At 40.2% G+C, this 7,559-nt stretch overlaps 1 long non-coding RNA gene across 2 annotated transcripts in view; it reads left to right on the plus strand.

Moving 5' to 3' along the window:
* LOC147026062 (uncharacterized) overlaps positions 1-4,708 on the plus strand; it is a 58,878-nt gene extending 54,170 nt beyond the window's left edge. The window contains exons 2-3 of one of the 2 annotated variants that reach the window (XR_015058099.1): positions 175-971; positions 3,417-4,708. This is a non-coding gene — a long non-coding RNA (uncharacterized LOC147026062). Of the gene's footprint in view, positions 1-174; positions 3,068-3,416 lie in introns of those variants that run through there. The other variant, XR_015058098.1, reaches the window with a different exon arrangement.
* The last annotated feature ends 2,851 nt before the right edge of the window (positions 4,709-7,559 follow it).

The raw sequence follows: 7,559 nt of genomic DNA on the forward strand, positions 1-7,559 counted from the left end.
TGGGAACGCACGTTCAAATATCATGCACGACAATGTATTTTTTTTCCCATTGTCCACTTGCGTACTTGTTGTTCATGTTAAAGCACATTGTTGGTATGGTAATATGTTGTTGGTTGGTAATATGTTATTCATCTATGTTGTTGCATGAAATCTTTCGATGTCCTTATCCTGCAGGTAATACATTCAAAAGTTCCATCAGATCTCATGCAAGATGAGGATACCGTCACGAAGAGAAGATGCCAAAATGACGATGACAAATGGATCGGCACGTGACTTTGCAGTTTGAAAGTGCAGAGGTAAGTTGGCTAAGTCGTTTGTACAAAACTCCATTGTCAATTGACTTTTGAACCAGTGCTTCGCCAAACTAAACAACAATGTAAAATTTGTCTCAAATTACATTAAAGTACTGTGCATAAAATTCAACAAACCAGTGCCATTGAGAAAGAGGAACCATTCACAGGCGACGGATCGAACGCAAGGTCTGTGACGATCGAAGGTGGTAAATGGGTCCTTGCTTATGATACGAGCACGATGCAAGAGTAACGCCCCAAAATTGCTTTGAACATCAATTATTTTAAATCCTAAACAACTTCCTTTTCACAATTGCCAAAGGAAATTGATATAGGCAAAGATGGAAGGCGTGTTAACGACCGTCTACTCTCGGAAGAGGCAAATCACGATTGTTTGATGTTTTATTTTCTTTCAATTTCCTCCTTTCCAAAATGTAGTCATCCCTAATCACTTCCAGGTTCCCAACACAAGATGGTGGAGGTTTTTTTTTCAGATTGGAAGTGGGCCTATGGGAAGGGACAGCATAATTTGGACGGCTTGCTGGAATTTCCGTGGCGCTCTGTGACAAGTCACCGCACGATATTGGCACGCGGACCAATGGTGCGGTTCTTGAAAGCAATGGTACGACATGTTACAACATCCACTTTCGGAGAGAAGACCAAAGAGTGGCCACAGTCAAGGTGAAGTTACATCTGCCAATCAAGGTCATAAAGATTTTTTTTTTTTACAAAGCAGAAACATCTCTTCTTAAATAGGGTTTCTGTTCCATTTTTTTTGTTGTTGCATGAAAATACAGTTGAGCTTCTGAGAAGTAAAGTGGGCTACACCACATGATACCACTTTTAACAAAGTGGGATCCAAGGTTGAAGATGTCGTTTAGAATCCCATTCAACTCCCACTGAACAAAGTTCTGTATTAAAGCCTCTAATGTTTTGTTCAATACCGCCATTACCGCCAAAGCTGTGCTGACCTTGAAGGATTACTTTAGTGTACTTAGCTCAATTTGGGCCTGGATGTGGGATGACCCGGTTTACTTCTCAGAAGCTCAATTATCATCATGATATTTTTGTTTGTTTTATCAGTGAATATGTGACGTTTAACTGCAATTTCATATAACCCATGAGATTCTGAAAGACAAAAAGACCTTTTATCAATGGATCAAACTAACATGATAACACTCGAGTATGTGTCAAAAGAAGGTGAATAAAGTTATTTTTAAAAAAAATTCTCAGTTAATTGTTTCAGCAGTTGCCTTGTCATACCTGTTCCCCACTAATCATGCGACAACGATATGACTGTTTTGAGAAATCCGTCCCATTCATTGTTCCCCTACTGGTTCTCCAGTCAATCGTCTCCGTTTCCGCCCGTCCTATAACTCTAATGGTTGTTGGACGTCACAAATACAGGAAGCAGCATGATGATGTTTCCGTTGGGCATATCAAGCAATTGGTGGCACATCTCTATCTGCATACGATGGCCTACTCTTTTCAAAAGGCATCGTGAGATATTTAAAGTGTACTTGTAAATGCTAACAGATGGGACACACTTTATCTTCCCCTCCTATGATACAATGCGCTACCTGCAAAGCATTAGAGTGACATTTTGAACTGAGATCCTATTCCGTCTGCAATCAAACCCAGAGAAGAGGCAGCTTGAAATATAGAGGATGCTACCTGTGATGATGCAAGTCTTCCAACATTGATTCACATAAACTTACTCAGGCTGGAAGTGTCAAACTTCTTCGGAATTCATTGTAAGATCGTTAATAGCCACGAGCAAAACTGTTCTTAGCTGGATATACAAAAAAAAAAAAATCTAAAATACAATGAGCAGAATTAGTCACAATATAGAATTGATTAAGATTTAATTTTTTTTTTTTTTTTTTGGCATTGTCAGCACTGCAACATCACCACATCATAAAACGGTGGCGAGGAAGACCTGTAAAGGTCAATTGGTTCCCTGCTAATAAATCATCACCCTCATTTAGGCCAGAGGGCAAGTGGCTACACAGGCCAATGCGAGTGAACTCTCAATAACCTGATTGTTCTTCAGGGAAGGTTCCTTGTTTCTCTTACAGCCAGAGAGGGATTGAACTAATGACCAACGCTGTGGGTTTCCCTGCCGCCCATCACCGGCAATGGAACAACCTGTGACTGGTCTTCGCAGGGAGGCAGTGCACACGCTATAGTGGGCAGCACTAAGGCATCACACATAACGCCGGAGGGATAAGATTTCGTGCAAGGCGACATCAATGCCTGGATGTAAAATACAGTACCCGTACCTACAAACATGCTGTTTGACACCGTAAACAATGAGGTGGTATTGCTTTAAAACTCCTATAAGGTCGTTTAGAAACCAGGAAGTTTATTGTTGCAAAAGCCATTGTCATGAAATCTGATAACATTCTCGATAGATTTCTATCGGATCTCATGAGAGAGACTTTTGGAAGGGTAATCTATATGTCCCACTTTAGAGACCGATCTATGTAATAATGCTGGTAAAGTATCCTTAAAAATTTGAGACACGTGTTGCAGCTGGTCAGAATGAGGGCGACCAAGGAGATTGCACTTGGTTGGGCAAAACAGAGACGAGCTTTGTAAGATCGTAGAACACGAAACATGCCATGACGCCGGCCGATTAGCAGGAGTCGTTCCAGGGTCTGTTTTCAGTTTGTCCCCCGTCCCCTCCATACCCCCCTCCTTCCCCATTCCCCCAACCTCCACCGCCACTGACTCTCTTCCAATTGCTTCAGGTCTCTCCATTCCTCGTTGTTTCCAAAACCACATCACTCTTTTTAACGGATTATTGTTTTAACGCATTTATTCTTATATTTTTTTTCATCAATTATATTTATCTCAATCTTCAAATATTTATGAAGTAAGTACATAAGTGATGCAAAATTACAGCCATTTGTTTCATTATATAAGTGAAAAAAAAAAGGTTGAAAGAGACGTTCAAAAGTGATGCATGGGAAAAAAAAAATTAAATGATGGGAAAAAAAAATTTGTTACAAAATACAGAATTTGGAATCGATTACACTTCCAAATTAACCAAACACATCTCATCTTGCCTCGCTCCCTCCTCTTCCTCGATCACTGTTCTTCCAAACCCTCCTCCTCCTCAAGCACCCCGTGGATTTACGGAGTCTCCAGCTCTGTGGCGCTCTCCAGGACACTGTCTCCTGATCAGATCATCCTCACCAGGCACAAAGGCCCCCTGTCTGTTAGTGGTTTTTGCAGACGGGCCTAAGCTTGGCGCCTCGGCGGGGGTATGAATGGAAGAACGGCAGACTTTGTGCCAGGATAAAACCGATAGGGTGTTGTGGTCACCATTTTTCTTTGTTACGAAAAGCTCTGCCCAGCAAGACCCAAGGCCTGCTGGCTTGTCTGGCTTGGCATGACAAATGGCCTGTTTGTTTAGGCATCAGGTATATTGCAACCTGCTACAAGGATATGCAAAAACATGAGGAATTTCCAATTTTTGTCCATAACATTTTATGCCCGATATGAAATTGAATACGTGGAAAATCAGTCCCTTTAAATGGTTGTTTTGGGCAAACAAAATTATATTGATCAAAAGGAGATTTATTTGAAATGAGAGACAGAGAGATAGAGATATAGATAGATAAAGTGCAATGGTTATATCGCTCACCTGGCTTTGAATATCCAAAATCTCTGAAAATTTGATCTCGATATGAAGTTCAGGGCTGAAAAAGCTGTTTTTTTAGGGGGGGATATGCTTTTTCTTCTTAACTGCACAATGACCCACTTAAAATGCGACTTGGGGATGATTCGCCGAACCTTGAGAACCTGGATCGTGATGAGGAAGCTTTCTACCACATTTTCCTGAAAAACCCAACATCGGTTTGAGAGACATTGAGAACGTTCCCGGAGAGACGAATAATCTTCACACGCTGTTTCATATTTGAGCATAAACTTCTGGTTTTCACAAAAATGAAATTAATCGTTACATCGAATGTAGTAACACAAAAACCATTGCCATTACTGTTGGAGTTAGAAATTGAAAGTATTGTCATATCCTCGATGGTTGTGACCACCTCGTAACAGCATGATCACTCAGACATTTGAATGACTGTTTTATTTGGCCTTTTGGCCCGAAGTAAAATGCCCACTTCCACAAACAATTCAATACATTTTTAATTTCCACCACTAAATGTATTCTGTTCAAAAAAATTTTTCATTTCTTACTTTTGGGTTGTCCTCTTGGTGTTCCCATCTCAAACTGTCGCATGATCCAGGGGAATGGCTTCAGATCCCATATGTTGTATGAGTTTGTCCATTGTCTACGAATGCTCATGTAATTCATGTAAAAGTTCAGTGAAGTCTACTAATGACGTCACCGAGTCCAAGTTAAAACGTTTTAAAACGTCTTTTCATTGATTTTTCATTTCTGCATTAAAAAAAGATGTGGATTGATAATATAATCATAAGAGGATTGTGGCATCGTGTTGTGGTGTTCTTCTTCGTTGTTATTCATCTTCTTCATCCATCACAATCCCACAACAAAAATGAAATGTCAAAAGATATCATGATGCTAATCCAAAAGCGGATAGTGGTGTCTTATTGTGGTGTCATTCCTACCTTGTTTTGTTGTTTGTTTTTGAGATTTCATCCCTCTATGTTTTTACTTTTTTTATCCCGCCCCCCCCCTCCGGAGGGAGGGAGCGGGATATTGTAATCGTCCTGTTTGTTTGTCTGTCTGTCTGTCTGTTTGCAACTTTACAGCAAAACGGCTTTAGCAAACACTATCAAATTTAATCCACAGGTGGGCAATGAACCTTGGACGACCCCATTAACTTCTGGGTCCAATTGGATCAAAGGTCAAGGTCAAGGTCACGAAAAGGTCAAAATCATTTTACGGTCATAACTTCGTCAAAAATGGTTTAATTGACTTCAAACTAAGACTAAAATATTCCTTATTCTATTCCTTATAATCAACATTCAAGTTAAGTATGTATCACATTTAAATTTGATCCCCAAAATAACTTTATGCCTTAAATGGGCGGGATTTGTTGTGCCTGGCACCACTTGTTTTTCTTGTTTCTGCATTTTTTTTTATAAGTAATAAAATGCTTAATGTTTTTTTTTAAATATTTTGTTATTTTGATATGGTTTAAATCCATCAGTCATTAAATTTGGCTTATGGTACATTCTACAGCTCTCCACCTCAATCCTGGCTTTTGGTTCAGTCTATTATGTGGATTACCACATTTGTGAAATAATGCAATTATCACTTTTTTAAAAATTATAAAATGCTTAATGTTTCATATATATTTTATTATTTTATAGCCTGGTGTTGGTGCAGTGGTTGGGGCAGTGGCTTGGGATCCAAAAGGTCCTGAGTTCAAGCCCTGTTGGGCCACTGAATTCATACACCAGGGGGTTGACTCAGCCTGTCATCCTTCCGAGGTCAGCAAAATGAGTACCAGTATACTGGGCCGGTGTATACCCCGGTTAAAATGGGTGTACCATATCCCTGTGTCGTAAGAGGCGACCAGGGTTGCGTCAGGAAGGGCATCCGGCGTAAAACATGTTCCAAATCACGATGCGGATCATATGGATGATCCGCTGTGGCGTCCCCTAACGGGAGCAGCCGAAAGAAGAAGAAGAAGATATATTTTATTATTTTGGTATGGATTAAATCCATCTATGTTTACCTCCGCCATCAAAGGTGAAGGAGGTTATGTTTTCACCCCTTTCTCTCTTTGTTTGTTACTTGCAAAATCGAAGATTTTTCAAGTATATTGGTTAGTCGATTTTGTTATTCTGTCTCTGTGTCTGTCTGTCTGTTTGTCACCGACAGGTCACAATTTTAAACCGATCTTCACGAAACTTCACCACATGGTAGAGTTTGCCTTAAGCAAGCAGCCTATTGTTTTTGAGGTCAATAGGTCAACATAGGTCAACATAGGCCAAAAGTCAACAACTTAGATGATATTTCTGAAATCCTCAATTTTCATCCAATTGACTTGAAATTTGAAGAGGATTTATATTTCAGGTTACTGAATTCAACTCGCCAATTAATTTTGATGTCAACATCGATCAAAAGATCAACATAGGCCCAAGGTCAACAACTAAGGAAGTACTGTATTTCTAAAAGCCTCAATTTTTATCCAATTGACTTGAAATTTGAAGAGGAGTTGCATATTTGGTCATTGAATTCAACCACCAGCTGTTTTTGAGGTCAAATTTGTTTTATGGATTTTGCAAGTATCATGCTCTGCATGACGTCTTCTTGTTTGTTGGGTCGCCGAAATAGGTGACCCTCATTGTCAGTAATTCTGTCTGTTTGTTTGGATGTTTGTTTGGATGTTTGTTCGTTTGTCATCAGCATAATTGGTAGTAAACGTGAGCGGATTTTGACTAAACTCTGGTGGTAGGTACATCTTATGACCAAGTGCTTTGGAAATTGTGATGGTTGTTAGGGACGCTTTGGTTCCCCAGCAACAACCGAAAAACCTTCAAAATCGGTACCGTTCATGCGAAATGAATTCCGAAAGCCATCATCCCACGTAGGGTTATGAAATTTGGCACGAATGATCTACAGGTGATGCTCTATCAAATATATTCCAGTTTTTGTGATATATGGAATACTTTACCCGCAACACCCCCCACAATTAGGGTATGCGCGAAAATTGGCGAAAATTGAAGGCCCCCGAGCGACCAGGTGAGTGCATCGATACGAATGAAACTTTGCAGGTTCATGGTACTCAATGAGTACTACAACTTTGCCTCAGGACATATTGACCGATTTCGCTTAGGTCAGGGGTCAAAGGTCAATTAGTGCAAAAATCGATAATAATATGTGAGAGATGGAGGTGCCTTCGCACCAAATGCTACTCCTCCTAGGGTTATGGTCGGATGAGCATGAAAATTCACACTAATCGTCTGGAATACATTGTGCACAAACGATCGAGCCGGATTTTCGATTTAGTTCTTTGTTCACCCACAGCACCCCCTCAAACTTTGGGGATTTCCGATATCAAACCGCATTTTCGGTACTTTTCATTCAAATGGATACCGAGTCGTTATCAGTCGATGGAACTGGATGAGATTTGATATGCATAATCTTAAGGTGATTCCCTATCCACTATATGACATCCATTTTGCTCTATATCTTATAGTTTACATGCTCGGCGATCCATCACCGCCTACCGGCTTGTTTGTCTCTTTGTTTGTTTGTTTGTGTGCAGGATATCTCAAAAAGTTGTGAATGGATCCGGATGAAATTGGGTGGGCAGGTTCAGT

The sequence above is a fragment of the Eptatretus burgeri genome, chromosome 5, assembly GCF_056783735.1.
Source record: "Eptatretus burgeri isolate ZD-2024b chromosome 5, Ebu_testis_v1, whole genome shotgun sequence".
NCBI lineage: Eukaryota > Metazoa > Chordata > Myxini > Myxiniformes > Myxinidae > Eptatretus > Eptatretus burgeri.